Below are 8,167 nucleotides of genomic sequence, written 5' to 3' on the forward strand. Positions count from 1 at the left end.
TTTGATCGTGTTTGTATGCAATCAGCAGCATTACCAGAATGTGTCCGCTCACTGTAACAGTGGTCGCCCTCAACTTTGATCACCCATGGGTCACTTAAGACTATACAGCTATGGGAGCCATGATGAGCCACTCAAGCAGAACAACATGGCGCTTGGATGAGGATGAGATGAAGGGATTAGGGATAGGAAGGGAGGATAAATGAGATTTTAGACTCTGAGAGGAGTCGCTGTGTTGTGTTTGATGCCTTGGCAGAGACCGGGGCCTGACTAATGTGGCGTGATACACTGGGTACTGAAAGCAGGGCCAAGGGTTCCTTCCTGGGCATGAGTATCTGGGTTGGAGCTTAATTGGACAGCTGGACACTTTTCCTTGCATATTTTCACAAAAGAGGATGCTGTGAGCTTCTCTCCTTGTATCCTCTCTCCCTTTCTCTAATGACTACTGAACGCCTTTTTGCTCTTCTCCCAGTATTGACTTTGCCTCAATGCAAAGCGAGCGCTATTTATCAGTGCTGTAATCAGAGATTGGGAGATGGATATGTGTTGTTTCTCTGTTTCCTCCAGGTAACAGCCGTCCTCACTCAACTGTGACAAGCTCAGCAGTTACTGATACTTCAGCAAAGGGGGTCATACAATAATACCCCCTTCTCTTTCTGCATGTTGTAGGGGTTCTCACTTCCGAACATGGAGCAAAAACTCTTGGTAGTCAGTGAGTGCCCTATATTAACTTACAGGAATGCAGGCTTTCTACTTAGAAGTGAAACTAAACACACTACCCTTTCATGACGACTTGTTTTTGTCTGCGGGGCACTCGTTCAGATAAATGCTTTGTGTTTGATGGGGAATGTGATCTGTTAAAAACATGCTTTTGTAGTGTTTACATATATGAAATAATACAAGTTATTGCATTGTAGTTAAATTGTATAGTTGCACCTGGCAGACTACCTCAGAAGTCAAAGTGTCCAACAGTGTATCTGTGGAAGTGGGTAAAATTAGGAGGACAGAGAATGAATGAAGGGTGGAAGTCTTCCAAATATGCATGTTTTTTCTAATGAAAGTTTCCTTAATCATAAAGAATAAATTATATTGAGGGGATTTGTTCCTTAACAAATTTAGAGCAACACCTGGAGTTACTGGGCAGGATGAAAGTTGTCCAGCCATTGTTTAAAATGGGGGTAATTTCCTCTTGACTAATTAGTGTGGAATTGGTGCTGTTTTATTAACCTCCCCGAGGCCTCACTGAGGCCGAAGTGACATAACGTTGGAGTTTGTCTGGATGAGGCAGATATAGCCAAGAAAGTGCCAAGAGTTGTGAACAAGAAAGGGAAGAGCAAGAGAAGATATCAGCTAGACAGATACAGATATGTGGGACAATGTGCACTGAAAGAAAACCCTCCCCTTTTGTCTCAGCACTGTCAACGCAGAAAGTCATGATGAGCTGAGAAAGATGCTTTTCGCTTCAGGTGATGTTAAGAGCAATGGCAGAGCCTTTGAGCCTTGGAGCAGACCTGTAATGAGATGCTTTTTGCACAATGACAGGGTGAAGTCAGTGTTGAATGATGTTAACGCATTCTGATTCTGTCTTCTGGTATGAACTGAATTTTTCACACCTTCTGTCTCTTTTGTGCATTGCTTCTCTTCAGTTTGCTCTGTGTTTGGGTATTGTCTCCCAACGTGACTCTCTCATCCTTCATTTTTGTCACCCTGAGTGATTCAAGGGGGTATATTGGATTCGATAAGGGCAGGTCCGTTCAAGGCTGAAGGAGGATCGGTGGGTTTACGCTAGAGTCAAGGTTCTGAGAGGAGTTATAAATCTGGGTGCAAGGATAGAGGCTCATGGATCCATTCTGTTTGACCTCAGCTCAACACCAGGAGCCCCATTACAAGAGATGGATCTATCAAGGTCCTCCCTCCCTTGGATAATCCATCGTTAAATGCCACAACACTACCGATATGCACATTCAAGCATCAACTGCGGCAAACAAAGTGACTCACATGGGCATTTAACATGTCTTAACATTAAAGCATAAAATGTGGGCTTACATAATGATAAGGTTTACACTTGTGTTCTGTTCATTAAAGCTTTTTTGGTATGGGAGACTGTGGTTCAAAGCCCATCATGGCTTACTAACAGTCAATGCTAGACAAACAATAGCCATGTTTCCATTAGAAAATCATAATTAGATTGGACAACATTAAATCAAATTGCAAACTCTGTAAAACACTTTTACAAAGCAAACATTAAAGTCTCGAGACTGATCAGCTGATTCAGCCTCCAGAGAATAAGAAGAGCGTTTCTCTCGTATTAATGGCAAAATTTGTTGTAATATGGGCCTTGCTGCATGCATTAGAACAACTTCTTTGTCTTTGTCAGATGACAGGATGAAATATGGCTAATACTAGCTCACATGAGTAAATACTTCCCAAGTTAACCAACTAAAAAAAATTGTTGGTTTTGTTTTTAGTTTCTGGACTCTTCTTTTTCTGTTTTATACAGCCATGCAAGTCTCTTGTCCTACATAAAAATAAATAAATAAATAAAAAAAAAACACTTTTCTTTTGCAGATCTTTGAGAATTATATGAAAACATGGCTAAATTACTGTTTGTGACTTTAGACTTTTGTTTTCTGAGCTACAGGTTTAGAGGTCAGGCTTAACCCACACTCACACAGGCTTTTAGGTGGTAGTCTTCTTTACTGATCAAAGACTCCGCAGGGGTATAAACCCAAAGGTTCAGTTTTGGTTTTTAATGTTAATGTTTAATGACAATGGCACTGAGTGGCCACAGAGTTTGGCTGTCACGTTGGCTTTTGTAGTAGTAGAAGTACATTCTGAGAGTGAACATATCGCACTTTTAACAGTCCCATGTTGTTCCTCCTAGAAAACCATTAGAAAATACTGAATGTTGATTATTATTCCTAGACTCTGTATATGTTGGCAGAGTTGAGTCCGTGAGGAAAGATGACTCTGCCCTAAGAATAGTGGATCAGCAGGTTGGAACTTTTTGAAACTGGAGAAACAGTAGCTCCTGTGTGTTTCACTAACCACTTTGCCATTGGCACTACCCACCATGAGGAGGAAAAAGAAGTCTGAGTCGCTCACACGCTTGCCTAGAAGAAGTTATTGTTATGTCTACTTCCAGAAGGTATACCATTACATGCTGGGCTTTACTTTTACTTTTTCCCAACATTTTTCTTTTCACACCTCGAGCTACACAGGGATCGCTGTGTTAACTAACGGGCATGTGACAGAGACAAAAAGTGAAGTATATGTTCAAGTCAGTTCGGTTTGTTATAACATGAAGGAAGTGAGCAGTGTGATGTCTAGACTGCTGTCACTCTGTGCTGAGTCAATAAACAGCATCAGTGATGAGTATCAGCTTGTCTGTCTCCACCATACAAACACACACACACACGTAAACACACATTTTAACTCATTCGTCTGATCTTCCTATCTGCTGAAGGAAAATGAAGGACTACACTCTGCTCTGACACATTAGCTATGCAAACACATGTGTTTTATAAGTGATTTATTACTTCTGTATAGCAAATCTGTGAAACTGCAGCAGTTATTCAAACTCATAAAATATACAGTTTATACGGCAGGTGATAGATTTATGAATGGAGTAAGAGAGCACAAACAACATGCATGAGTGAAATACAGTTTTTAAAAAACAGCAGACTCTGTTTCTTGTGTGTTTGCTTTGCTTACTGGCTTTTTGTTGCCCTCCCTCAAAAACCATGTTGCTTGTAAAGTACCGGGCTTGCTTTGGTCTGATAATAATGAATATTTTAAGACAGAACAACAAAGCCCCATCATGTCTAAAATGTAAAATGCATGTGTTCTTAGAAAAGCAGCCTTTTTGTGTCAGTATCAGTGCTGATAATCATCAGTGAGCGATTCGGCAAGAGCTAAGTTTATAAAAGGATGTTTGAAAAAGTAATGGTGGAACATAGAGAAGATTTTTTTTCTTGTTGTCTCCCCCCCCAAGGAAGCATTATCACTAATATTATTCTCAAGTTAATGCATTAACAGATAGCCAAGTCAGAAAGTGCGCATGACTACAGCTCTTCTGTACGTCTGGTTTGTATCTACGAACAAGAAAAGCTCACTTGGGACACACAAAGTGTAGAACAGAGCTGATTCACCACGATAGCAGAATGTGATGAAATGAAGACCTCTATAAGCCCAAGCAAGGTAAAGACTGTCAAGGAAATTAGATTTGTCTGCCAAGTGGTGTTGTACAGCTTCACCAAGGAACTTGGAACCACAAATGGAAATGCTGTGGCACTGAGCACCTCTGCCTTACTTCAGATGTCACGAATACATCCGAGAAAAGATGTGGTACAAATTGCTTAGAGGTGATATCCTGGAACGAGTTCATAGTGCTGAAACACCAGTAAAACCCTGATGGTCTTCCATCTCTAGGGGCTGTGTACTGCAGCTCACCCCGTACCCCTAACCTCCTGGAAGAAGAGTAAACAAAAAGTATCACATTACGTGAACACTGTGTGGCTTTTGGGCTTTTCATGAAGTCATCAAAACATCTGCTCATAAATGTCGCATGACTCACTTCTATTCATTTATCACCCACTCCAATCATTGTTAGTCTACATTGTGCACTTCGTATTATCAACACATTGTGTGAAAACATTTATGAATAGATGTCTTGTTATACAGATCATTTTGTCTTGAAGTCATAATGTTTGACTGCACTTTTTAGCAACGTGCGACTGAAATGCTGTGACCTGGCTGTTTACTGGCGTCCGTGCAGTCTATTTTCAGGGGATAGATGCTGTACACGAGAGCCAGAGAAACGCTGTGTTTTTTAGTTGCTTCCCCGTAGACGTGAGATGCAGGTAGCCTGAAGGCTGAAATATTGATGAATGATGATAAATTCATGTAGCCGGTGAACTGGTGAAGCACATCCAAACAGACGCCGCATCCACTAATCCTAGTGTTTATGCCCACCCTGCAGACTGGCAAAGTATTCTGGTGAAGTTATGTAGTAAATGGGCTGTATTCTTGTTAATATGTAGCAACATTTTGCTCTTACAAAATCTGCCCTGCATGTTTTCGGTTTTCTTTATTTTTAATTTTTTTTATAGTGGACACTGGTTGCCACAATAAGGGTGTGGTTGCGTCTGTGTTAAATATGAGCCACTGTTCCCAGTAATTTATTCATAGCTCTGAGTTTTTTTGCTGTTTTTGTCATCAATTTTTCATTAAGAAAGAGTAAATCACCAGCAACAGCATGCGGTTTATTCAGTCATGAACATTAGATTGCATACTCTGTCTATTTATGAAATTCGACTTTGTGTGATGACGGATAAATATAATTACACTCTTTCTTCTCTAGTGTTTTAATGCTAGTCTTCACCAGTGGTCATATTGAATGTGTTTTGTTTTTTTTCTTGTATATCGTCTCTCAGATTCCCCAGTGGGGAAATTGGTGAGGACTTGAGCTGATCTCAGTAGCTTCTAAGGGATCAGTTTTTCCCTCCACACCAAGACCTGTTGGCTCACACAGCTGGCTTTCATCACTGCGTGTTAGTGTGTGTGTGTGTTTTATGCCGATAATAACCATAATGCCAATACATCAGGCCTGTCAAAAGCAGCAACCCAATATCCATTGCAGTAGGGCAAACTGCGTCGCTGCATCATCTCATCTGTGGCGTGAGAACATTACGTGTTTTTTTTTTTTCCCTTGTAATTAATTCTACTCTGAAACAACACTTAAAGCTAATATTAAGTTAATTTTGATACTTTTTATTCCCTTTTCCCTTAAATTGAGGTTTGTCTTGATTTTGATTTGCTTTTTCTCGCATTCCCCCTATTCCAGTCACTCACTGCTGTCTGTTGTCAAGCTAATCTGAACTACAGCTGGGTGGGTGGATCTAGGGGGCGAACTATGCAGGCTGGTATTGTAAATGGTAGGTGGGTGGCAAATGTGGTTAATTTGCTTGTCTTGGACTCGCGGCCTGTTTTGCTGAGCCAAATCCTCTCATTTAGGGGATCGCATTCCCAGGTTTGTGGAGAGTAGGTGGAGGTCAGAGAGGATGAAACAGAGGAAAGGAGGCTTGGACAGAGGAATGAAGAGAGTGATGGAGAGAGTTTTTTGATGGGTGTATAGGTGCAGAGAGATGGGCGACATGGAGGCCGATGGGGGTTAATGTATGTACTGGTGTGGAGTGGGGGGAGGTCATGCTCTGAGAGAGCAAGAAGAGGAAAGCAGCTTGTATGTGGAAAGATCTGAGGGTTGGGGGTGGACTTTGTTGGCAGGAGGTGTGGTGAGGTGGGGAGGGCATTATTTAAAGAGAGCTAAGTGAACTCTGATGGGGGGCTCCGGTTTTCAAAGGGGTATCGACAGATCTTCTCTACTGCTGTCCCTAGTCCTCAGCCCTCATCAGCCCCACTTCCAAACATACCATGCCTCTCCATATGTTAAAGAAGTCCCTCCCTTACACATATGAGTTGATGAACTCTGAGAGGGTGAGAGTACTCTGGGCCGTCTGTCTTAGTGAATTGGTGCTTCAGAAAGGGGCACCCTCCTTGAAACCTACAGCTCCTCTGGGCTCTGTAAAACCCATGCATAGTCAAGAACGTGTCCCTTTTTTTTTTATTGGACCACTGCTATTCATTATGTTTTTGAACCACAGCTAGGTGAAGAGGTTAGAGGCAAAGGACGACACGATTCAATAATTTTACTAGACTGTACAACTGGAGGAAATTTGAATCTGCAAGGTAACATACGCAGAATACTTTCCAAGTCGTGCAGATGCAACTACAGATTTGAGAAGACAACTTTCATCCATTTAACGCTTGAGCATGAAATGATAAAAAGCACCTTGGAGCAATTAGTATGCAAGAAGTAGAGTAGAGTAAAATTCTTAAGAGGTCCGTTCACTCCACAGCAAACGATTGCTGACAGTTATGGCAGGCTTGGTGACATGATCGTTGGAATAATGAACTAGTACGTCAACTCTGCCAATCCTACACAGCACAGAAAAGGAATCTGGCTGCCCCAGCTCCTAATGCAGTCTGTTTGCGAAGCGCAGAGTTTGGCGTGACACTTGTTCAGCACAGACTCCAAGTGTTCTCACTGGAACCTCCGAGCGCCAGCTTACATTAGCATAACCGTGAGGCCCGTCCCTTCACTACAGGATTAGTTCAGCTCTCCTCCCACTGTCTGATGGCTCTTTATCCAGATGGATACAGCCTGTTAGAGGTCTTAACCACACCATTGCCACTAAAGTCATTATCATTCACCACGAGAAGGAATCAGCTCACTGAGGGCCTGCTGTTTTAGAGTAAGACTGACATCTCATTTGGGATGCTTTGAGAGAAAGGACAGGGAACTCCCCTTCAGACTATGATGGAGTAACTAGTATCAATCTTTGTGCTGGAGTGACTTGTATAGATTTGTTAATCTGGCCTTGAAATATTTTTAGGAACACAACTTATGTAAAACATAGAGTATTTTGGTTCAAAGCATACAGGTATTCACCATGATAAAGATTTATTGTTTTTACACACTTAGTATATCTCATGTCTGGAATGATGTCCACTGCTTATTACTAAATCTTTCTTGTTTTTCCACGAAAAGAGATTTGTCACACTTTAGCATATAAGAGAGACTTTTTCAAATTCAATTAACCTTGGAATTTGCTTCAGTCTATGAACTTCTGTGTTTACCCATGTGACTGCTGAAAATGATGGCACCAGACAGATGGGCCTGATTAAACGTATGCGTCTGTTTGTCCACAGAACTCCATATATATCATGAGCTCCAGCACTGTAATGTCATCTTCGCCACCACTCCATCTCACTCAGGTAAGCTAAACTGCCGTTGTTTTCCATTATGAAGGAGACAGACGTGTAATTAATCTCTTTTGCAGTCTCATTGTCCGTTCACCCGGGAAAGTTACATTCAATTTGTTACTGGACCACTGATATTCTCTCATCTCACGCACAAGTAAAACTAATTCATTTATTATGATTTAAGTACTAATTTATGAAACATTTGGTCCTTTGGGGACTATAGATAATAATTAAATGGATACATTTTTGGTTTTATGCAAAAGTGACATAATAATAACAACAGGGGAATTACGATGATTAAGACAAATCACACATAATAAACAGAAGCTGTAAGTTATTAAAATAT

This window comes from Chelon labrosus, assembly GCF_963514085.1.
Source record: "Chelon labrosus genome assembly, chromosome: 11".
Classification (NCBI taxonomy): domain Eukaryota; kingdom Metazoa; phylum Chordata; class Actinopteri; order Mugiliformes; family Mugilidae; genus Chelon; species Chelon labrosus.